Source organism: Dipodomys merriami, unplaced genomic scaffold (assembly GCF_024711535.1).
Source record: "Dipodomys merriami isolate MVZ:Mamm:240054 unplaced genomic scaffold, mDipMer1.0.p SCAF_8, whole genome shotgun sequence".
In the NCBI taxonomy this organism is placed as follows: Eukaryota; Metazoa; Chordata; class Mammalia; order Rodentia; family Heteromyidae; genus Dipodomys; species Dipodomys merriami.
In genome coordinates this window covers 62,764,779-62,790,410 of record NW_027206401.1, presented here as the reverse complement: position 1 = coordinate 62,790,410, position 25,632 = coordinate 62,764,779, and positions in this window count along the sequence as shown.

Genomic DNA, 25,632 nt, shown 5'->3' with positions numbered 1-25,632 from the left:
AGGAGACTGAGATTTGAGGATTACAGTTCAAAACCAGCCCAGGCAGGAAAGGCCATGAGACTCTTATCTCCAATAAAGCACTAGAAAACTGGAAATGGCACTGTGGCTCAGCAGTAGAGTGCTCACCTTGAGCTAAAGAGCCCAAGGACAGCGCCCAGGCCCAGAGTTCAAGCCCCACAACCAACCGGAAAAAAAAAAGGATCATGTATTCCCATGTTTATTAAAGCTCTGTTCACAGAAACCACACTGAAACCAGCCAAGATACAACAACCAATGAATAGGTAAGGAAAATATAGTTATATAGAGAGAGAATAAATATATAGAATGGAATATATATGGAATATTACTCAGCCATATGCAAAATGAAAATGTTACTTATAGGAAAATAGATGGAACTGGAGATCATGTCGTACAAGGTTTCAATATCAATAAATTGATAGATGATAGATGGTAGATAAAAGATAGATATAAACAACATACACATAATACATTTATTCATACATACATATACATACATACATATACATACATACATACATATATATATATATATATAACATGGTTGTAATTGTGAGATGTTTGAGGGCTGAGGAGGAAGATAAGAAAAAAGAATAATGGAAAGTGAAAATATCAAAATACATTGAGTTGACATATGAAGCAACTAATTAAACTGAAACTAATTAAATAGCAGGGTATAGGAGGGACAGGGATAGGGAAAGGAAGAACAATAGAAGTGGTTAATTAAACTAAGTTAGGATATGTGCCATGTGAATTTCCCTGGTGAAACTGTTCTGTACACTTAATACACATGAATAATTGAACAAGTGAATGACAGGAAAGTCAAACAGGGTTCATTGGGGTGGGGGGAGCTGCTATGAGGAGGAGGAGGGAACAGGAATGGAGAGGGTGAAAGAGAGCGAGTATGGTCCAGGCATTCTGTATATATGGATGAAAATAACAGCGAATATTGTTCTGAAGGAGGATGAGGGAAAGAAATGGAGTGGGTATATTTGGTATACATTTATACATTTTGTATACTAATAGATGCTAATAAAATCTTTTTTTAAGTGTAGGGAAAAATTTTTAAGTATCAACACTATGAATGACTTCGGACCAATAAATCAGACCATTTAGATAAGATAGATTGCTTAAGTAACAGCTACAAACTTATATAGGAAGTGAGAATACTCATGTTTCTATCAAAGGAGCTGACTCTGCAACTTGAAATGTTCCCACAGAGAAAAATCCTAGCTCCCACACACTCAGGGAATAAACTTTAGAAAAATAAAACAAAAATAAAATTGCTTTTTTGAAGATACCTTATTACAGCCACGCTCCAGAAGTTCATGCCTTCAGTCCTGGTTACTGAGATCTGAGGATTGTAGTTAGAAGACAGCCTAGGAAAGAAGTCCATGAGATTCCTATTTATAATTAACTATTAAAAAAGGAAAAAGCCAGAAGTGGAGCTGTGGCTCAAGTAGTAGAGCACCAGCCTTAAGCAAAAAAGTTCAGGGACAGCAAATATCCAGGCCCTAAGTTCAAACCCCAGACTCACACCATTTTATATACATTATAATTATATTATATATTTGTATATTAAATATTATTATATAATTATTTATATAGGTTTATATTATATAATTATTTATATATTATATGTGTATATATTATATATTATTATGTCATATATTACATAATACATTATATATTAATATATATGCCATATTACCAGTATCGGTGTGCTTATAAAACATTTTTCTCCATATTCAGTCTTTTTTTTTTCAGTAGATCTGAGGATCTCAGTTGAGTGCCATCTGGGACAAGCAAACGCACAGGTCTTATCTCCAATTATATATTCAAGGGCTAGAAAACCAACCTTCAGAGAAAACAGCTAAGCAAGCATTCCAAATTTAAGCCCAGTACCCCCACCACACATACACATACAACTACTTTTGATTTTTTTTCCTTCCCATGTAGCACAGAAATTTTGTTTTTGTTTGGTTTTGGCTTTCTTCTTTTAAAAATCAGGCTTTATAGCTAGCAAGTGTGTGATGTTAATTTCTCTTCCCAATCTCTTAAATTTGTGAGAATTTGGTACAATACAACCTAGAACATCCCCTGGCTAGTGGGCAGAATATCCATGAGCATGCCCAGAGCATTTCTATTTCAAGGAAGCAGAACAAGAAATGTTTGCATGAGACGTCGGTAAGTTGTATTTAACGATCTCCAGATGGATTTGCAAGAAATAGTTCCATTTGTACCTACAGGCTTCCAGCTACTGCTTTGTGAGAAGGTAGAATAAATACACAGGCTAATTATGCCTCAGTTTTAGCTAGCTTTCAGGCGGATTTAAAGGTGTCCACACCACTCATTTCTTTCTCCAGCCTTGCATGAGTTTACCTTGGCATCACACAGTCACCACTAGAAGTGCTGGAAACCTTAAAAGAGAGGAAATTTGGATCCAATCAAAGCCTTAACTGGGATATGCCAAGAGTTAGTGTCTGAAGAAATCAAATTCTTCTACCTATTAATTCTTGACATTCTTGTCCACTCTTGATGACAAAAATAGTTCACTGTCCTTCTATTTAATAAATCCTTCCATGGGAATTTACATACTTAGATCTTTAGTAAGTTGAATCTCTATGAATAGCATCTGAGCAAAATTTTCCACAATACAGTGACAGTGATTGATGTTATATTGACAGCCTTAGTTACAAAAAAGCACTTTGATTCTTTTTTTTCTGAAAGTTATAGGACCATAATTTGGTTATTATAAAATATCTTGTACTCTCTTTCAAGAGTATATTCACCATCCATAGGTTATAACTGATAGACTAAAAACCCTAGATTTACTGAAGATGCAAATGGACAGTGGTCTTCACATTTCAAAAGCTAAATACCTCATAATGCTTTTTAAATATATTATCCTTTTAACTTATCAAAATGTGATTTACCCACTCCAGCTCTCAAGCATTTAGGCCTATAATATATGATAAAATTTGGATCAATAGTGAATCATATATTCAATGATATTGGCCTAAGATTATAATGAAGATTAAAATTTTCTTTAGCTTAGTGACATTTATTAACATCATAGAACAATTGGTTCACCACCTGTTTGTTGGGGTGCTTGTGTAAACAATCAGGTCTATCAAGTGTCTACAAGTATATACAATACCTATGCACAGTATCTAATATTTGATAACAATCATAAACAGATACATTACTGATTTATGCATACTATGTATTTATCATTATTTTAGATTGAAGTAATCCACTTATAAAAACGTTCAGTATAAAGCAGTGTGACATACTACCTAGACACCTTACACATTTTGTGCTAAATGTGGCATCACAATACCATGGAGAGCCGGGTGCTGGTGGTTCATGCCTGTAATCCTAGATACTCAGGAGGCTGATCTGACAAGTGATGTTCAAGGCTAGCCTGAGCAAGAAAGGCCATTAGACTCTAACCTTCAGTTTAGTACCAAAAGTCCAAAAGTGGAGCTGTGGCTCTAGTGGTAGAGCACTATTCTTGAGCAAAATAAAGCTCAGAAACAGAGCCCAGGCCTTGAGTTCAAACCCCAGGACCAGCACAGCACACACATAGACACACACATAGACACACACACACACACACACACACACACACACACACACACACACACACACACAAACCTAGCCCTGTAACTAGGCTTGTGTAAGCATGCTCTGTGATGATTGCACAATGAGGAAATTGTCTAATAGCTGGGCACCTGTGGCTCACACCTGTATCCTAGCTACTCAGGAGGCTGAAATCTGAGGATCATGGTTCAAAGCCAGCTGGAGCAGAAAAGTATGTGAGACTCTGATCTCCAATAAACCACTAGAAAACCAGAAGTGGTGCTGTGGCTCAAGAGGTAGAGCTCTCGCCTTGAGCTGAAGAGCTGAGGGACAGCGCTCAGGCCCAGAGTTCAAGCCCCATGACCAACCAAAAAAAAGACTCATTTCTCAAAATACGTTTCCTCTAAGTAACCCATGGCTGCCTCTGTGTGTGTATGTGTGTGTGTGCATGTGTATGCATGTGCATGTATATGCATGTGTGTTCATTGTGCATAGTAGTTTGTGTGGTTTGTAGAAGTCAGTTTCCTGAGAGGTGGAGTTGAGGAGAGGGCAAGCCCTGTCCTGCTGTTGCTGCCGCTACCACTGCTTCCTCTTCTTCTTCTTCTTCCTTCTCCTTCTCCTCCTCTTCCTCCTCCCCCTCCTCGTGGACCTCCTCCTCCTCTTCCTCTTTTTCTTCCTTCTCCTCCTCCCCCTCATTCCCCCTTCTTAGAAATCCTATCCACAAGGACTCCACCCCACAATCAAATTTCATCTTCCCACTGGCCTCCTAACGTAGCATCTTGAAAGTTAGAATCACAACTAAAAATTTTGGTGTGCATACATTTCATCCAGGACCATTTGTACAAATTCAAAACAATTTACAAACTGGATTTCCCAATTTATCCTAATTCTACTCATTTGCAGAATGACTTGTACTGAATGTTTCCACCTTCTGTATTTTAGAATAGTTTGCACTGCTGTGTTCTTATTTTTGTAGTGAAAATGATAATATTCATGTTAATGACCTATCCAGAATTCAGATGTTCTGCTGAATAATAAAGTATGAGTTCAGTGATACAAAAGCTAAATATCTAGGAATTCTGAGAAAGACCACCCTGGCCAGAATTATCAGGAAAACAATGAGAAGAGTGTTTGATCAGGGGATTCAAATACAGACATTTGAGAAGGATAAAGGAAAAGAAGACGGGCAGAGTATAATGAAAGGAAATGATCTGATAACAACTACTGTATAAAAAGCACCTGACCCAAATATTCTGGAATTAGCCTGTCTTAAAGCATCTTCCCTGGAAGTTCTTCCCTAGATCAGAAAGAAAGGACACACATGAGCTGTGGCACCAACAAAATGGCCAAGTATGTGACCACCAGAGATTAAATGAGTGGCTCTGAATCCAAGCCTTCAACCTCCAAATTGGTGACCTTGACTTGTAAAATGGGGATACCAAAGGGTCCTACTCCACAGAGAACCTGTGAATGTTAAATGATACACTGGTGTATTAGGATCTACTAATACCTAAGTAGGATATAATAATCATGGTTTTGTGTATTGTCTTTATTTTATTTTTACTGTTCTGCTGGTCCTGGGGTTTGAACTCAGGGCCTAGGCACTGTCCCTGAGCCTCTTTGTGCTCAAGGCTAGCGCTTTATCACTTGAGCCCCTTTGGGCTTTTTTCTGAGTAGTTTATTGGAGATAAGAGTCTCACGATTGAATTGGTTGATCCTTTGCCTCACTGTTTTTGTGATTCCCCTTCCTTTCCCCAAATCAGATAAACTTATATATACAACAAAGGGTACAGAAATCAAATACAGTGACAACAGGGAATAAAACAAAGGAAAAAGAGAAAGAAAAAAGAAATAACTGCAAACAGTATAATAAAAAAACAACTATTGTTTCCATTTCTTGGAGTGCATTTCAATAAGCATCATTTTATATGGTCATATGCACATAGCTATTGAGCCATTGTGATCCTCTCCTAAGAATATCCTCCTTTGTTCGTATTGTACTAATGCTGGAAATTAACTTTATAACTTGGAGTTGCAGGGTTCAAGAGGGGAAAAATGGGAGAAAATGAGGGCGAGGATAAGAAATGTACTCAAAAAGAATGTATTCAAAAAGAAATGTACTCATTACCTTACTTAGATAGCTGTAACCCCTCTGTGCATCAACTTTAGAATAACATTTAAATGTTTTTAAAAGAAAGAAAAATGCTTAGGCAAATTATATACCAAGTAAGAAACAAAAAGTCTCACGGATTTTTCTGCCTAGACTGGCTTCAAACTGCAATCCTCAGATCTCAGCCTCCTGAATGGCCAGCATTGCAAGCATGACCCACCAGTGCCTGGCTGTGTGTTGTCCTTTTTGTTATGCTTTTCTGAAAAAGAGTGTGTGAATGAATAGCTTTAGGAAGGAATTACTAACACAGGATTTTTTTTTCATGATTTCCCAGAGACGTTGATATAATCATGTGTTTTGTGAATCACAATTTCCCAAACTTGTTAGGCTATGGAGAACTTTTTCTGTGGGGAGCACAATTAATTCCCCAAGCAACATCTCGGGAAATACTGTCATATGAAATACAAGATAATTGGGGCTGGGAAGATGGCTCAGTGGTAGAGCGCTTGCCTTGCATGCTCAAGGCCCTGGGTTTGATTCCTCAGCACCACATAAGCCAAAAGAAAAAAGCCGGAAGTGGCGCTGTGGCTCAAGTGGTAGAGCACTAGCCTTGAGCTGAAGAGCTGAGGGACAGCGCCCAGGCCCAGAGTTCAGGCCATATGACCGGACCCAAAAAAAAAAAAAAAAAAAAAAAAAAAGAAATACAAGATAATCATGCCTAAATGTGCATGCCAGTTCCACACTCCTGAGAATATATGGCGACAGTATGAGCAAATGAAATGCCTGAGTTTGTATCTGAGATTAACTATGTTTTAAAGAATATTGTTAGTCAAGCACCATTGGTTCACACCAATAATCCCTGCTTCTCAGGAGGCTGAGATCAGAGGATCTCAATTTGCAGCCAGCCCAGGCAGTAAAGTCCAGTTAACCACCAAAAAAGCCACAAGTAGAGCTATGGCTCAAGCAGTAGAGCACTAGCCTTGAGCAAAAAAGCCCAGAAACATCACCCAGGTCCTGAGTTGAAGCCCTAGGACCAGCACCAAAAAATCCCACCACCACCAACAACAACAACAAAGCTTTATGTACTCTAAAATACTGAGCAGGAAATAGGATGTGAAAAGAAGTTAAGGTCCTTTCTGTATTGTCCTCCTTCTTTTTGCATCTAAGCAGTACACCTGTAGAGTGTATACCAAGCCAAAAACATCCTAGTTCCAAGGGGTGATGTTAAAAGCCAAGACATTTTGAGAAGCACATTTCAGAGGTTAAATTGCTAACTTTTCCATGATGGTACCAAGGAGGAATTATGACTTTCCACAGGATGCCTTTGTGAGGACGGGGTTGTGAGTTTGAGTGAATGACAGACAGCCTGAGCCACCACAATGTTCACTGAGCCATTGGTAGCTTTTACTGACCTAGAAGATAGACAGAGCAAGAGGTTGAGTGTTGCGTATCAAGGGAAGGTATGATTCATAGGATACCAAGGGTGAGGGAAAGGAAAAAAAATGCTACAGTATATACCCATAGCTAATATCCAACAATCTGTATAAAAGCAAGTGTGTGTGTGTGTGTGTGTGTGTGTGTGTGTGTGTGTGTGTGTGTGTGTGTGTGTGTATACAAGCAGGTGGACAAAAACCAATCTAGAGAATGGAATAGCCAGAAATAGCCAAAGGGAATATTCCACTACCTTTTCCTAGGAGAAAAAAAATAAGTGTCATAAAATAGTCAAGGAACTACATACCAAAATCAATTGTTCACTTTGGGAAATTTTGAGAACTTGGTTTCAGTGCATAAATTCTGACATTCCCTTGCCACTCAAGACTAAACTATGGAAAGCCAACTGGTTCCTTTGTTCTTGTTGCAGAAAGAGATGGAAAGGACTGAAATAAAATTTGGAAGATCATTAGGTAGATTACTTTTATATCAAAATCTGAAACCCATTTTTCTCCTCTTTGTTTAGTTTTTAACTTTGTTTAGCTTTTTTTTTGTCAGTTGTAGGGCTTGAACTTTGGGCCTGGGCGCTGTCCTTCAGCTCTTCAGCTCAAGGCAAGCACTCTACAACTTGAGCCACAGTGCCACTTCTGGTTTTCTGGTGGCTTATTGGAGATAATAGTTTCACACACTTTCCTGCCCAGGCTAGCTTTGAACCGTGATCCTCAGATCTCAGCCTCCTGAGTAGCCACCGATTCCCAGCTTGCTTAGCTTTTAAAAAAATGGTCTTTGAGTGACTTGGCATCTCTCTTGGTATGGGAAGGGTTTGTGTGCGTTCACATGTAAAGTACATTTCAATAAACAAATTCTAGGGAAAATTTGCCTTTCTAATTTCTCCCATTAGTTCATGGTGCTCAGATATTATTCAGATATTATTTTCCCCATTCTAAAATTAGCATTGCCAGTTGGCCTAAATCCAGAATACAGCAGAGATGCTGGTTTTTTTTAAATCTAAACAATTGAAATTATGAACAAATGATGGGCCAAAATGATAGGCAAATTATGAACAAATCATGTGCCAAAATATATGAACAAATTATGGGCCAAAAATACTTCAAATGTTAAACCCCCATGATAGTTTTCTTTATGTTGTATTTCCACCTAGAATTACTCATGACAGAAGGCTTTGCTTTGAACTACCATGTTCTCTGACAGCTGTGTTTATACAGAAGATGTCCTTGCCAAATTATTTGTTGTCTTTTGCTAGCCTAAGTTTCTTTCTTCTTAATTCAGAATCTCCTGTTCCACTTAACCTTATCTATTCCTTTCCCTCTACTTGTAGGTTTTATTTTCCTAACCTTAGTGCTTTTTGTTTGGGGCATTCTGATAATAAGTCGCCAAGGATCCTAAAACAACAACCACAATAGATCTTCCAGTCTACATTCTTTCAGCAAAATCACACATGGTAAGGGCAAGAAAATTTGGTTGGGACATTTAACACCCTGTTTAGGTCAGTACTACTACAACTACTGCTAGCTCTTTCCACCCAATCTACTTGGAGTCTTTGGCCAAAATGTCCTTCTTGTGGGAACTTTATAGCATCTGGTCATTCTAGGCTCTTTCATTTCAGGTATAAATTTCTCTCCCTGAACAGAATGATCAACACAGTTTGTTCCCACTTCATCAGTCCAGTGTTACTTTTGTCCTCTGGTCTCCAAGTGTTTCTTGCTGTTTAGGAAATCTGGTAGAAGTGGGCCTGGGAAGGTGGCTCAGTGGTAGAGTGCTTGCCTTGCATGCCTGAGGCCCTGGGTTCAATTCCTCAGCACCACATAAGCAAAAAGAAAAAAGCCGGAAGTGGCGCTGTGGCTCAAGTGGTAGAGCGCTAGCCTTGAGCTGAAGAGCTGAGGGACAGTGTCCAGGCCCAGAGTTCAGACCCCATGACCGGACCCCAAAAAACAAAAAAAGAAATTTGGTAGAAGTATCCATGTCTTCAGGGGGTGGGTGGGAGAGAGAGTGTTCTAGTTGCTCTTGTCTTCTGGGAGATTCTTTTTCAAGGACTTTCAAAAGCAGCTTTAGTTCCAAAGCTGCCTTCCCCTTGAAATTTTTTTTCTTTGCTTACCATTTAATTTTTCTTTTATCTATTAATTTTGTCACCAGTCATTCCAAATGTATACATCATGCTTTTTTAATTACAATGATACCCAATCTGTTTAGAAAGAGAAATTAAAATGTTATAAAGAGCTAATGAGGATGCCCCGAAGTGGATAATCTGATTTTTGCTGGTAAAATTCAGTTTAGTAGTTCGAGGCTAAATATGAACATCTCAAGGCACTCATCCTTTAATGTGATAATCCTAAAAGTGGTGAATCACCTTAGAGGAATGCGATTCTAACATGGAAACATGCTAGTATAAGAATGCTTATGTGTCAGGATAAAACTCCAGAAATATCCAAGTGTCTCTCTGGATAAGGCTGATTAAATAAATCATAGTATAGCCATGCTGTATTAAATACTAACTAGTACATAACATACATATATGCTTACTTGGAGAATACTTACCTAGTCGTGAGAGTAAATTCAGTTATTCAAGACTGGGGTGGGTAGAAAACCCATTGGAGAGAGATATGAATAAAAAAGATTAGGGCAAATGAAAAAACACACATAATGTTCATTCGTGTGTGTGTGTGTGTGTGTGTGTGTGTGTGTGTGTGTGTGTGTGTGTGTGTGTGTGTGTGTGTAGTGCTGGGGTTTGAACTCAGGACTAGGGCACTTTCTTTTGCTTTTTGACTCAAGGCTTGGACTCTACCAACTTAAGCCACTCACTCTTATTGAAGATAAGCATCTTAGGTACTTTTGCTGTCCTGGTTGGCTTCAAACCACAGTCCTCTGATCTCAGCTTCCTGAGGGTTATAGGTGTGAGTCACTAGTGCCCAGTTACCATTCTGCTCCACAATAACCAGGTCACTGAACTTCCTGGAATCTTTATAGCTGGACAGTGCTTAGGACTAGTTTTGACCAATCAGCTGAACGCACAAGTAATGTGTGGCCCTTCTAGACTATAGCACTTAACCAGTGACCAGACCCCCAGAGGTTCCCTCCCACTGCTGAAATGCTAGTGGAGGAGGAGGTGACACCATCTCTGTTTCTGGGTGATGGCAAAAGGACAGAAATCAAAGACTTGCTCTGATATATGCTAAGACATGATGAATATAGGAAAGGAAATATTTTTGTATTGCTATCAAAATTTGAGAAATATTACTGTGCTTTATTCTAGCTTATCCTAATATATAATGCAAATGACATAAAATGTTTTACATATTTTTTATTTTATGCATGCACACCATAAGCTTGTTCAACCACTCTGGAAAGCAGTATGAAGGTTCCTCAAAAATATTGAACGTAAGTCGGGTGGTCAATGGCTCATGCCTGTAATCTAATCCTAGCTACTCAAGAGACTGAGATCTGAGGATCACGGTTCAAAGCTAACCCGGGCGGTAAAAGTCCGTGGTTAATCTCCAATAAAACACTCAGAAAACAAGAAGTGACGCTGTGGCTCAAGTGGTAGAACACTAGCCTTGAGCAGAAGAGCTGAGGGACAGTGTCCAAGCCCAGAGTTTAAGCCCAGCGACTGACCAAAAAAAAAAAAAATTACTGAACACAGAGCTTCCCTAGGACCCAGCAATCCTACTCCAGGGCATTTTTCCAGTTGAGCAAAACAAGACCAAATTAAAGCTACCAGCACAGCCATGTTCATTGCAGCATTATTTACCATACCCAAGAAATGGAATTAATCCAGATACCCCTCAGTGGATGAATGGTCAAGAAAATGTGGAATATATACACAATAGAATTCTACTCATCCATCAGAAAGAATGCTATTGTACCATTCATAAGGAAAAGGAAAGATTTGGAAAAATTATATTAATAAAGGAAATCAGACCTAGAGAAGCCCAGGTTGCATGGCTTCCCTCATTTGTGGTAGCCAGACTGTGCCTATAAATCTACAAGTAAACACACTGGGTGGTAAGCAAGGGGTTACAAATGTGTTAGCTGAAGTATAATCAACTCCAGGAAGAGTGCCCCATTCCTAAGGTAATAGAAAGACTTGGAAAATATCACACTAAATGAAATAAGCCAGACCCAAAGAAACATACAGCCCATGGTTTCCCTCATTTGTAATGATTAGTATATGTCTAGGATAGTCCTAGCAAATGAGCAGAATAGCTCAATAACTATGTACATATGACCATATAAGATAGGGAAGTGGTGCTGTAGCTCAAGTGGTAGAGCGCTTGCCTTGAGCTGAAGAGCTGAGGGACAGCGCCCAGGCCCAGAGTTCAAGCCCCATGACTGACAAAAAAAAAAAAAAAAAAAAAAAAAAAAAAAAAGAATTAGTAATGACCATATAAGATGATGCTAAGTGAAATGAACTCCAAGAAATGGAAACAAGAGGTTTTTCTTTGTTGTTGTTATTTTCAATGTACTATGTGATTTTTTTTCTTTTGTGTTTTTCCCTCTATGGTTTATCCCCTGTTGTCACTGTATTTGATTTTGGTACCCTGGATATTGTATATCTGTTAATCTGAATTAGGGAAGGGAAGGGGAAATCACAAAATGATGATACAAAGGACAAATGGTGAACCAATGCAACAGCCATACTCACAACATAACATGTTGGAAATGATCTGTACAACTTTGGGAGGGGGAGGGAGGTGGTGGGGAGAGAAAGTAGTAGAAAAATGAGGGAGGGAGTAATAAATTCAAAAAGAAATGTACTCATTGCGTTACTATGTAACTGAAATCCCTCTGTATATCACCTTGACAATAAAATTAAATTTAAAAAATAAAAATAAAAATTTAAAATTTTTAAAAAGACTAAGTCAAAGCTCAACAAAGTGAGTACTCAACAAAGTGGGTGTTTGCAAGAGGGGAGGATTGCTCAATAGAAAAATGAAGGAGGGAAGGGGAAGGCAAGAATTCATTGTATATATCACAGAATTGAGAAATACAAGGGTAGGAAATACAAGTGAGTCAAAGAGAGGGTAACAATGTTGAAGCGCTGACTCTGATCAAGATGCATTATATACATAAGCTGCTTTGTTAAATAGCAAAAAAAAAAGTAATGCAGTACATAATCTAAAATTAGGGTAAGAGAAGGGGTGGGATGGAAGCGTGGGGGAGAATATTGAAAGGGAGACAGTGATCACCAGGCACTGTATTCATGGCAACTCCTTTGTACAACTACTTAACAGACAAAAAAAAATATTCAAAAATATTTCACAAGGATTCTAATAGTGCAAAAAAGCTAATATAAATTAAAAGCTTTCCTCACTATTACCAAAACCAACTCTATTCTGCAGAAGCAAGTAATGTCATGCTTTTAGCAAATTTTAGGGCATTCAACTCTGCAACATTAAACAATGAGCTTTCATTACTGTCGCTTCATTGGTTCATGTTAAATATTACATGCTATTATGGCAAATCCAGACTCTAGTGTCACCAGTAATAATGACCTTATTTTACCTTCTCCAATCCTCATGATTAAATTCTATCAAAGCTTTAGTTAAAGTAATTACCCAAAAAGACATTCTCATGAGGAACTAAGGAATTGTTCTAAGAAGTAACGGTCACACTCAAGCTTCCTTCAGTGGCCAATCTGAGAATCCTTAGCCTCAAGTTATCTGAGCCCATGCTTTCTCCTTCTTTTACTGAATATTTCTTGGTAACCCTTAGATGTCAATTCATGGGCAAAAATGAGATTTACAAGGTTTGTTTCACTGTTTAAGAATAGTTTCACTAAATGACAACTCCTTTGTACAGCTACTTAAAGATAATTTTTAGGCAGTGTTTCCATGCTCTCCACACTCCGGGTGGGGTGGAAACAAACAAGAGAAAATAGGCCAGACTAGAGTGGCCCATACCTTGTAATCCTAGCTACTCAGGAGGTTGGGATCTCAGGATCAAGGTTCAAAGCAGCTTGGGCAGAAAAATCCAGGAGACTCAAATCTTCAATTAACTAGAAAAAAAGCCTGAAGTGGAGCTGTGGCTCAACTGTAGAGTACCAGCTTTAAGTGAAAAATCCAAGTGAGAGCTCAAGGCCCTGAGTTCAAGCACTAGTAGTAGCATAAAAATAAGGAAGGAGGGAAGAAGGGAAGGAAGGAAGGAAGGAAGGAAGGAAGGAAGGAAGGAAGGAAGGAAGGAAGGAAGGAAGGAAGGAAGGAAGGAAGGAAGGAAAGAAGGAAGGAAGGAAGGAAAGAGGGAGGGAGGGAGGGAGGGAGGGAGGGAGGGAGGGAGGGAGGGGGAGAAGGAGGGAGAGAGGGAGGGACTTATCAATTGGAAGACTTCACTACAAGGTGACTAGATGACAAGACTGAGTTCTTCCTCTTACTGAGGTTTTCCCAAGAATCAAATTGTCTGGGTCCCTTCCATTTCTCCAAACAAGGATCCTCCAGCCTCCTGCCTGAAGTGTATACCAAGCTCCAGCACTCTGGTAGGTATGAGAACAAGGTGGCTCATCATTCAGCAATAGATCCCTTTCTCCAACCTAACTGCTCACTCCTTCCTCTCTTCCTAAACCAAGAACCAATTGGCATCATCAGTCCAAAGAAATAAATCTCTAGACTAGTGCTTTGTGCATTAGTCAAGAAAGAGTGCTTAGCAATACTCCAAGAAGCATTAAAGACTGGACTGGTAGATTCTCCAAAATTTTTCAACTAATCTTCCTAGTTTTACCCTCATGATGTCCTCCTCCTCCTCCTCCTCCTCCTCCTCCTCCTCCTCCTCCTCCTCCTCCTCCTCCTCCTCCTCCTCCTCCTCCTCCTCCTCCTCCTCCTCCTCCTCCTCCTTCCTCTTCTCCTTCCTCTTCTTTCTTTCTCTTCTTCTTCTTTCTCTTATTATTGTTGTTATCTCTAAGTAATTGTACAGAGGAGCTACCATTGAATAAAGCAGTGTATGAATATAATTCATCTTGATCAATGTCACCCCTTTCAACATTCTCACTCTTCCCTCTACTACCCACCCCTTCCTTCACTCTTCTTTTGTAGGATATACATTGGATTCTTGTGTATACTTCCCCCTTCATCTCCCCTTCATTTATGAACCCCTCTCCCCTTTACCCCACCTCACCCCTTTTGAGGACCCACTTCCTGATATTTTATTTTGCTGAACTTTGGTTTGGGCTTTGTAAGGAATTACACTATTTGAGTTCTTCCTGGAGTCTATTGTATTTCAGTTAATAAATTTGTATATATTGTGTACCACCCAACATATTTACTTATGAGTTTATAAACTACATCTAGCTTCCATATATTAAAAAAAAACATGGACCCTTAATTTCCCTAGGTCTGATTGATTTCCTTAGGATAATTTTCCTGGTCTTTCCATTTCTTTATAAAAATGTGGTATATATACACAATGGAATTTTACCCATGATTTCTGCAGTACTAGGAATTTCCATAACCTTTGCTTTTGCTGAGATCTGCAGGGAAAACTCCACTGGCTCTCCATTGCTGTACCTCCAGTGAAGGACCTTGGCTATATCTTCCTTTTAAATCAGTTCCTCCACCCCGAACATCTGCCTTCCAATAACCTTTGCTGAGTCTTTCCTGCTGTTACTTCCTGCTTCCATGTGTCTGTCCCTTTGCTCTTATCTTTATTTTGGTGGGGTTTGAAAAGGAGCAGATTTAAATAATTGAGTTCCTTGCATTCTGTTTATGCATAAGACAAATAGGACATTTGAAATAAAAAAAACTAAAAATGAACATGACAAGCTCTTTGAGGATAGGCCAAAAGCCTGACCTAGAAGCCAAAGCACCTAGGGCAGCAAGATGGACATAGGTAGCCAGGTGCTGGTGGCTCAGGCCTGTAATCCTGGCTACTCAGGAGGCTGAGATCTGAGGATAGAAGTTCACAGCCAGCCCAGGCAGGAAAGCCCACGAGCCTCTTATCTCTAATTAACCACAGAAAAGGCCAGAAGTGGCCCAGTGACTCCAGTGGTAAAGCACTAGCCTTGAGCAAAAAGGAGCTCAGGCACAGTGCCCAGATCCCAAGCTTCCAGCCCCAGGACTGGCAAAGGAAGAAAAGAAAAAAAAGATAGGTGTTAGCAAGAACTCCATTGAACAGAGAGGAGTTTAAAGGGTAAACGGAAAAACTCAGAGAAAAGAGATTTCACACTTATTGTGGTACATCTCTTTGGAGACATTTACTGTAAATTTGACCAAGACCTTGTTCCACTCGTTCTGTTTGTTTTCCTGTAGGATAAAAAAAGAACATTTTGTTTAGTCTTTTTCGTCTGCAGACGCGTGTATGGGCGTGTATGGGAAAGGGGGCTCGATTACCATTCCTCACATGGGTCCAAGTGGCCTGGGAACCCACGGACGCGCCCTGCCAAGCCCACAAGCGGAGACCACAGATCACCCGGCGCCCTGCCTGTGTCGGTTCCGCCGCAGATGAAGTTCACAGCACCGGGAAGGTGTTCCATTGAACTCGTCTGTTTCCCTTATTTGCACTAATTAGTCTACATATAGGATAATCTTATCAGATGAGCTGAAAAGCTCAGAAACCATATAAGACCATGCTAAGTGAAATGAATCCCAAGATGTGGACACAAGACGTCTGTCTTTATTGTTACTGTTTTAAATGTACCATGTGATTTTATTTTGTTGTTGTTGTTGTTTTCTTTGTATGTTCTTTCCCTTATGGCATATCTCCTGTTGTCACTGTAACTTGATTTTGATAGCTTGCATCACGTATATACATTTGTCTAATCTGGGGAGGGGAAGGGGAATAACAAAACGCTGAAACAGGGACACAGGATGACCCATTGCAACAACGATACCCACAGGACAGTACATTGGAAACGAACTTTACAACTTCGGGCGGGGTGTAGGAGGGGAGTGGGGGAGGTGGGGAGGGAAGGGATAGTGGGACAACAACAAGGGAAGGGGTAACAATGATGGACAAGCAACGTACTCGTTGCCTTACTCATGTAACTGTAACCCTCTGTACAGCATCTTAACAATAAAATAACCAATGCAGGGAAGGGGGCATGCGCACACCACCCACCTGCTGTTTGTCCCTGTCACCATTGGCCTGGACTCGCAGGTGGAGAGCTGTGGCTTGACGTTTGCAGAGTTGGTTGTGCTGTGCTCACATCCCTCCGATTTAAAGATCCAGGCTCTCTGAGCTTTTCATTTCATTAAACAACCTGGCTCTTGCTGCAGGAGCTGAGCAGGGTGATGGCTAAGAAACGGATCTGGCCATGTTACCCGGAGCGCCGCCACAAAAGCCTTTAGGCATGGTTCACCTCTTGCAGTGCTTTTAAATTCATATTACAGAACTTCAGATGACAGAACTCCTTGAACTCCTTCATGCATCCGCAAACAAAGATCCTTTTTAAGAATTCAAGCAAAATGCAATCAGAGTAGCATTCTTCTACAAAGTAGCATTTTATCTTAACGATGAAAATTCTGAAGAAAAAAAAAAAAGGCCACAAATGCAGTGTTTCTTCCTCAGCTCTCCAGCTATTTCCCAGCTCTCAAGCCAGCCCATCCTTTTATGAAACCATTGGCCCTGAACAGACAAAAGCAAAGAGAAAGTGAAGCAGAAAAACGAAAAGTTAGGTCACTTTCTACATTCACAGGTGCCTAATTCCATTATGCTTTAAAATAATCTGACATGGTGTGGAAAATTGACCCTCTCTTATTAAATAATCTCAACAGCATTTTGTAAAGGCCACACAGAGAGACTTGAACTTGCAAAACGTATTTCTTAAGTCCAATGCCATAGGAAAAGAAGCATCTGGCATCTGCTTGCCATCTACTTTGTTCTAGAAGTTTGCAATTTTCCAGTTACATAGATTATTTTACTTGATCTTCACAGAAACACAGTAGCGTGGACTCTACCATTTCTGTTTCACTGAAGACAAAACTGAGACCTGGTTTCCAGGATTATCCCATCATTAGAGAATCTAGACACATTTTTGACCCTACATCTTTTTTGGTTTGAATTTAGTGACACAGCATGGTATGTTTTCCATTAATAAAATAGAGATAATCAAACATATAATTCCAGAGGGACATGGTAGAAACAAAATGAAGTATGACCTTCAACATCCTAAGAGCAATGATTTTCAAATAGTAAACTCTCACTATATCAGAATTCCTATTACTTTTAGAGTATCTCATTTTATTTTAATTATTTTTTACCTTCAAGTAGTTGTACAAAGGAATTGCCATTCAGAAAGCTATTTATGAATACGATGTGCCTTGGTCCATGTCAACCTTTCAGCATTCCCCCCTCCCTCCCAATCCCACCTCTTCCTTCAATTTCCTTAATTTCATAGAATATGCATTGAATTTTATGACTGCATTGCCCCTTCTTCTCTTTATTACCACTATTAATACTATTACAATTATTGCATTATTTCTGTTTCCATGGAAATGTTCCTTGTTTGTCATTCCTAATATTCTAAAAACAATTTTTTAAGTTTAGGTTTTCTTTTCTACATGCATTTGTTATTGTTATTATAAAGATGATGTACAGGGGGATTCTAGTTTTATAAATCAGATAAGGAGCATATTTCTTTCTGAACAATGTCACCCCTTCCCTCACTCTGTCCCAGTTATTTTTTGTTGCTGTTGCTTGTGGGGCTTCAACTCTGGGCCTGGGCGCTGTCCCTCAGCTTTTCAGCTCAAGGTTAGCACTCTACCACTTGAGCCACAGCACCACTTCCCTGTCCCAGTTTTTTTTTTCCCTCCTATTCCCACCCACAAGAGGTATAGTTCATTCTCAACATATATCTAGTACATACCATTGCTGCATTTGTTCCCTCTTTGTCCCACCATTTCTGTCCCCCTCCCAAAGACAGATAAATAAACAAGAAAAAAGGGGGAAAAAACAAAAACAGCAATTAAGAAAAGGCCTCTTGCTTCCATTTCCTGGAAATTTACCATTTATCATTTTGATAAATATTATTTTATATGATCAGATGCACATACATATTGCACCTTTGTGTTCTGCTCCTAAGAATAGCATCCTTTGGTCTCACTGTGTGTGAATGCCTATAACCCAATGTAATTTATCATGTCCCAGTGTTTTGTTTTGTTTTTATCATCCAGTGTGTTTACTTGTAGACTTATCAGCACACTCTAGTTACCGCAAATGAGGGAATCTATGCAACCTTTGTTTCTCTGGGTCTGGTTTACTTCGTTTAATATAATTTTTCCAAGTCTTTCCAATTCCTTAAGAATGGAACAATAATATTTGAAAGTATATGAAGATATTGGTTTCTCAAAATGTCATTTCATATACAATTGGAATTATAAATTATAAAGCTACAAATTCAACTTAGTTAACCTTTTAATGTATGCATCCCAAAGGACTTCCAGTATCTCCTAAGATGTCCCAAGATTTTTACTGGGTGTTAGTACATGTATTTTAATACTTTAATTTTTGAGACATATGTTGTATTTAGGGGAAGAGAAGGATTTTCAGACATTATAATTGGCAAACACATTTAGTTATCCATATCAAGAAATTAAAAAAGGCTAAAGTCTTACATATTGAGTTTTATATCTAATAGACAAGGTGGTACAGTGAAAATATGCTCCTAATCTTAAATATCTCTTTAAAAACAACCAATGTTGTAAAGTTCATTTTTCGACATAACATCTTGTACATCTCATTGTTGCAATGGGTCCACCTGTATCCCTATTTAAACAACTTGTTTTTTCCCTTCCCCTCCACAAATTATACCAACATCAAATACAGTGAAAACAGGGGTTATACCGTGAGGGGAGGGACATACAAAGCAACAAAGAAATCATCTTATAAATGTGTTAGAGGCAATAACAAGAAAGAAAAAACATTTGGGGGGGGCAAAAGGGGACAGATAGGAAGGGATGGGAAGGGGAAACAAAGGAAGAGGCAACAATGCTTGATAAGAAATGTACTCACTACCTTGTTCATGTAATTGTAACCTCTCTGAACAGAATTTTCACAATAAAAAATAAATTAATTAATTTTATTTAAAAAGAACAACCAATGTTGCTTAACTGGGCATGGTGGCATATGCCTATAGTTTCAGATGCTTTTGAGGCTAAGGCAGGTGGATGTCGAGTTCAAGGTCAACTTGGGCAATATAGCCAGACTTCCACTTCCCATAAAAAGTATAAATCTGAAGTGGCCTAGATGCCTCTCTAAGCCAAAAATTAGCATGATCCTTGCCTCAACAAATAAGCCAGGAATGGTGGCATACAGATCTAATCCAAGCTATGCAGGAAATATAGATAGGATTGCAATCTGAGAGAGCCTGGGCAAAAAACATGGAAATTTATCCAGAAATAAAAACCTAAAGCAAAAAGGGTTGGAGGTATGACTCAAGTGAGAGAGTGCCCAGCTAGGGAATACAAAGCACTGAGTTCAGACCCTAATTCCACCACAAAAACAAAGCCTGAGAATCCCATAAATATCCAGCGTTTTTGTCCAAAGGCAGTCTCCAGTTAATTAACATGTAATCAATGGCAGCACAGGTAGGAAGAAAATGAACAAAAAATGAAAGTGGTGGTTTTTGAATGCACATACATTTGCACATATTTTTATAAGCTACAATAAATAAGATGCACATTTATGAAATATGAGATCCTATTTGCTCCGTTCCTTTGCTACATGGTTTTGTTTCCAGGGAAAACTAAACAAAAAAAAATCTTCTCACTTGTCATGTAATTTTCACAAAATATCTCTTGTGAAATTTAAAAGTAAATTAAATTTCATTGTATGCATTCATGCTTAAGTACTGTGTGTGTGTGTGTGTGTGTGTGTGTGTGTGTGTGTGTGTTGTCAAAGTCAAACATAATATGGAAAGGAACATTTTCTTGCAAACAGGGTTTTTTTCCCCTGGCAAACAGTGAATTATAGGATTGCACTCAGGGCTGGCAGGTGGTTCCTGCTATATCCAAACAACAAAGGGAAGGTTGGGGTTTATCTGAGAGAAGACAAAAGATATAGAGTGTGTCTGCCCTCTTGGTACTCTGGGATAGCAGGTGAGCTCTGGTTGGTGAGTGGCCAATGCTGAATTAGTCTTGGGGTCAAGGAGGCTGTTTCACTGGATGGGACTGGCCAGGCTGTGTATCAAGCAGGTATTCGCTCTTGATCTAGCAGTTAGCTGTTCTGGGGGTAGTGGCAGTTCTCTTGCAGATCTTTGGTGTATGAGAGCCCTCCTTTCATCGCCTTCCTCCAGAAAGAGATGCCCCAGCTGGAAAGAGATGAATCTTGAAAAGTTGCTCTTAAGGAAAGTGAAGGACTTCCATGGAAAAGAATGAAGGCCTGGGGCGTGGGATGATAAATCCTTAAGGCTGAACTTTGAATCTTTTCTATCATTCTCACAAAACTACTGTTATGCCATGCTCAGTACAGCTCATAGCAGAAAGCTGCCCAGTATTCGGGGTGACACCATAAATCTGGGCTTCCTTGAAGGCGCCCTTTGCTCAAATATTTTTGGATCCAAAAAATATAGCATTAATCCTTACTGTGCCTCCTTCCATTACCTTATGAAGTGACACAAGTTTTGAGGCCACAGGAAGTTGTAACAACCTACCAGCTTTTTCCTTCGCAGTCAGAAATGAACATTGGAGCTACGGGTTAGAATATACACTACCAGCAAATCTGTTTCATCTACCTTAACTTCAACCCTCCCAGCCACTGGGTGGGGATGTAGTTGTATTTCTCCTTTGATGATAAAACAATGGTGTTTCCAAAACACAAAACAACTGTTAAAATGCCAACGAGCAACCAAACAAGATTTCCAACCGCATGGCATGACCTTCTAAGTTGGAAACCCATGCATTTTTCCATTATACTGCTTATGATGAAAACATTTCGAAATCTCTGAGACAACTATGCTTACTTCAAGGAAACATTCATAAAGCATGCATGTGAGCATTTATTTTTACTTTACTGGTTTCCTCCAAAGAAGGAAAAAACTCCGAAGTGACTTGGTACAAAGAGGAAGGATGGAAAGAACTTTCTAGTCAAGAAGAAGTTGAAAGGATATCTCTCCTCTACAAACACAGAAGAACCACGGCCACAACAGAGCCAGATAGGAAAATGAAATCTCCAAAGCAGATCCATGGATAGGAACTGAAACTAGCAAGCTCAGGCAACTCAGAAGATAGAAGCCAGAGACTGGAGATGAAGATATCGGTGTAACAATGCTAAAGGCAGAAATAATCTGGAATCCAAGAACAGTTATTTGGACAAAAAAATAAGGGCTACATTTTTTTCTTCTCAACTAGACGAAACAGTAGAGTGCTAGTAGACAGTTTTCTAATTAAAGAAGACATGATTCCTCAGATTGAAAGACCTTCCAAAGCGTAATCAAAGAACTCGTTCTTCCGCCATACATAGTGTAGAGACAATAGCTTAAGACCAATGATGACAAGAAGAAAATACTGGAAAGTGCTCGGAGAAAAAGGAAGATTACCCACAAAGAAATACATTAGCACCCAAAACTATTAACATGAAAGCAATACTCAGAAAACTTTTTGTAGATCTATGTCTTTATTTTCATCAACCATAGGGTATGAACTTGGGGATATTTGTGTTTTATAATATAGCAAGACCAATTTGAAATTTTTAAAAAGACTAGGCAATAATCAATCTCTAAAAATAAATAAAAAAGAAAGAAAAGATAAATGGTTTCCAAAGTCAAGAGACTTTGAGAAAATAATAACTAAAAAAATAACGTGTGTCTGTGTGTGAGAGAGAATAAGAGTAAAAACAATATACTCCGTTAAATAAAAATTTAGAAGCGCAAAAACTTTTATCATGTAAGAAAATGAAAATATATCCATGCATTTATTTCAATGTTATTAAACATACTAGTGAAGTAGATAATGCATTATGAAAGCATAAAATTAAAACTACCAGATCTATCTATATAAGAAATAAGATAGACCCAGGAACTGGGCTCACACCTGAAATCCTAACCACTTAGGAGGTTGAGATCTGAGGATTGCAGTTTTCAAAGCCAGCCTGGGCAGAAAAGTCCTGAGACTTGAACTTCCAGTTAACCAACAAAAAGCCGGAAATGGAGGTATAGCTTAAGTAAAATGTGTCAGTCTTGAGCGTGAGGCCCTGAGTTCAAGCCCCAGGACTGGCACATACATACAAACAAAGGAAATAAGCAAGGATCTCCTCTTTTGAAGAATTCAGCGGGGCCAAGTAGCAGCATGGGAAATACCCACTAAATCTTTATAAAATCAGTTATTTATATAGTAACCATCCACAATGTTAAAGTATAAAGTATTTGATATTGTTATGCAGTGTGTAGCAATCATTATATTATTATCCCAAAGTTCAACAGCATGAAGAAGATTCTAGCCCTTGAAGTAAAAAATAGCAGATTCAATATTAGAATCTGTGCAAATAATTTCTGTGCAAATAATTTCACTACCTATTTTTAAAATGCACCAAAAGAAAACTTTTACCAAGAATAATAGCTACAGAATGAACACATTGTTTGATTCAACACTTTCTTAAACGGGGACAATGATTTACTGGAAATTTACCAAGTAGATTTAGCAAGAAGCATACAACTGAAGAATAAGTTTCATCTAAAATAGTCATCTTCAAAAAATACATGAGTAGGTATCCAGTTTGAGGAGAATTTCAATGGTGTAACTTGTGAGAACAACCAACTCACAGTCTAACAAAATGAATACTAGGAAGCTGGTACTTGAGATGTGGGCGGGGCTGGGATTAAGGAAAGAAAGTAGAGAGGAAGTGAGGGAGAATGGGGTCCTAAAATTCAATGCACATCATAGGAAATTAGGGAAACTGAGGGGATGGTGGAGTTGGGAGGATGGGAGAGAACTGTGAAAGAGGTGACATTGATCAAGATACAATGTACTCAAAAACTGTTAACCCCTCTGGTAAAACTACTTACAGATAATAGAAATATAGTTGTCTAATACATGGGTAAATTCGAAGGTTTTTTCCTAAGATAGAATGAATCAGTTATGGGGTGAGGGGGAGTCAATTCTTGAATTGCACTTGAAAATAAAGCCTTAAGTCCTCCTTTTCCCAAACCCATTGTCTCAGTGTCAATACTTTTTAGAAAGAACAGAGAAGATCAATGGAGCATCATAGGGTCTGTAAACAAATCTCTGTTGTTAGAGTCACTGAGTCTAGACTCTGTTCACTCCCCACACCTGCAAGGAATATCTGGCTGGTATTCCTGGTAATCCTTGAGAATAACAAGCTACATCTGATTCTACGTGTTCACATCTGAAGTCTTAAAAGACATACTATTAAATAGAAACCCAGGGCATATAGTCATAGATGTTAAGATGATCACATTTGTATTTTAAATCCAAAATGGATTTCTTACATAGAAATATACTCATATATGTGAGCCCCTATACACAGGGTGGAGGGTGATATGGACTAATACATTATAGACCATTGGAGTGGTGTGTAGAAAAGTCAATAAAATGGGCAAATGAAAGAAATTGCTTGCCTACTCACTAATGCATTTGTGATTTGTTTTGTGCCAATTCTGGGGCTTGAACTTAGGGCACTGTCCCTGAGCTTTTTTTCATATATTTTTTATTGTAAAAATACTATACAGAGGTGTTACAGTTATATTAGTAGGGTAATGAGTATATTTCCTATAGAGCATTGTTACCCCTTCCTTTGTTTTTCCCCTACCATCCCTTCTCTCCACCTCCCCAAATCTTCCCTCCCCACCCCCGAAATTGTGAAGTTTGTTTTCAACATCGTGTGTGTCTTGTACATGTCATTGTTGCAATGGGTCAACCTATATCCTTATTTAAGCATTTTTTTATATCTCTATCCCTCCCCAAATTATAAAAATGTATACACAAGATGCAGGACCAGAATCAGATACAGTGAAAACAGGGGTTATACCATGGGGGAAGAACATTCAAAAGACACAATTGAAAAGAGAATCACATAGTGCAAAAAACCACTTGTGTCCCTGTCTTGGGGCTCATTTAGCTTAACGTCATCTTATATGGTCATATATATATATATAGCTTTTGACCTTTTTTCGCTTGTCCTACACATGTACTACTTATTGCAAATAAGGAAAACCATGGGACCTATGTTTCTTTGGGCCTGGTTTACTTCACTTTGTGTAATTTTTTCCAAGTCTTTCCATTTCCTAACAAATGGGGCGATGTCATTCTTTCGGGCGGAGGCATAGAATTCAGATAGATAGATAGATAGATAGATAGATAGATAGATAGATAGATAGATAGATAGATAGATAGATAGATAGATAGATAGATAGATAATTCATATATATAAGTAGATGAATGGATCAATAAAATGTGGTATAAAATATATATAAATAAAATGTGATATGTATCACATTTTATTGACACATTCATCTACTGAGGGACATCTGCTAGTGCTCTACTACTTGAATCACAGCTCCACATCTGGGTTTTGGGTGGTGTATTGAAGGTAAATCTTACAAACCCTCCCACCCCAGCTGGCTTTCTCAGATCTCAACTTCCCGAGTAGCCAGGATTACAGAAGTGAGCCACCCACTCCCACCTTCTTGTGCATTCATGGCTTCCTTGCATAGATGGGGCCTTCAGACCTCATCATCACCGAGACATTACATTCTGATTGGCCCAGCAAAAACAATTGAAAAGTATCCTCATGGAATGTTATTATTTCAGGCATTTTTAGTGACCAATTTTGCTCTGCTGCATTGTATTCTCCCAAGAAGTGCAGTCAGTCGACACTGGAATAAATTCAGAAATGGATGAAGAACAGGGCCTTCATTTTAGAGGAAGTCTTAATTTTCTTATGGCCAAACATCTCTATGCTTTATATTTTCTTAGTTTTTAGTTCCTTCTGAGAAAGTCCTCTCTTTCCAGATGGTACATTCACCCTCCATGAGATTCTTGCAAGTTTTCATTTTCATCTTCATTTCTCACTTAGTCATCTGGAATTTACATTTGTATATGCTACAAAATAAAGGTTCAGGTTTATCTTCTTCCCCATCATGTTGCTATTTAGAAACCAAGCATTTGCTTCCTACAGAAGTGATAGAGCAATTCTATGATATAATTATTTATATTCAATGGAAAAGATTTATATTGTCCTTTTTTGCTTATTTTACTTATTCTCTACTGCATACTAATATTTATTCTCCTAGATATTTTAGCTTGTTATGGCTATCTAGGCAAACAAACTCATACTTAAATACAAGTAAAGAATGTTTCTATATTTTCTCTCTCTACCAGATATTGTTTGAGTGACTTGGTATTCTTCAAAAATCCTAAATATATTTCATACATGGAAAAGTAAATAATTAAACTGACTTTTATAAACCATTGACCACATGAAATTATCTTTAAATAAACAGAATATGCAAGCTATTTGACAATAGCTTACATGAAATGACTTGATATAGATCATTGAACTTGCACTTCAATTGCTCTGGTCTGGTTAGTCAA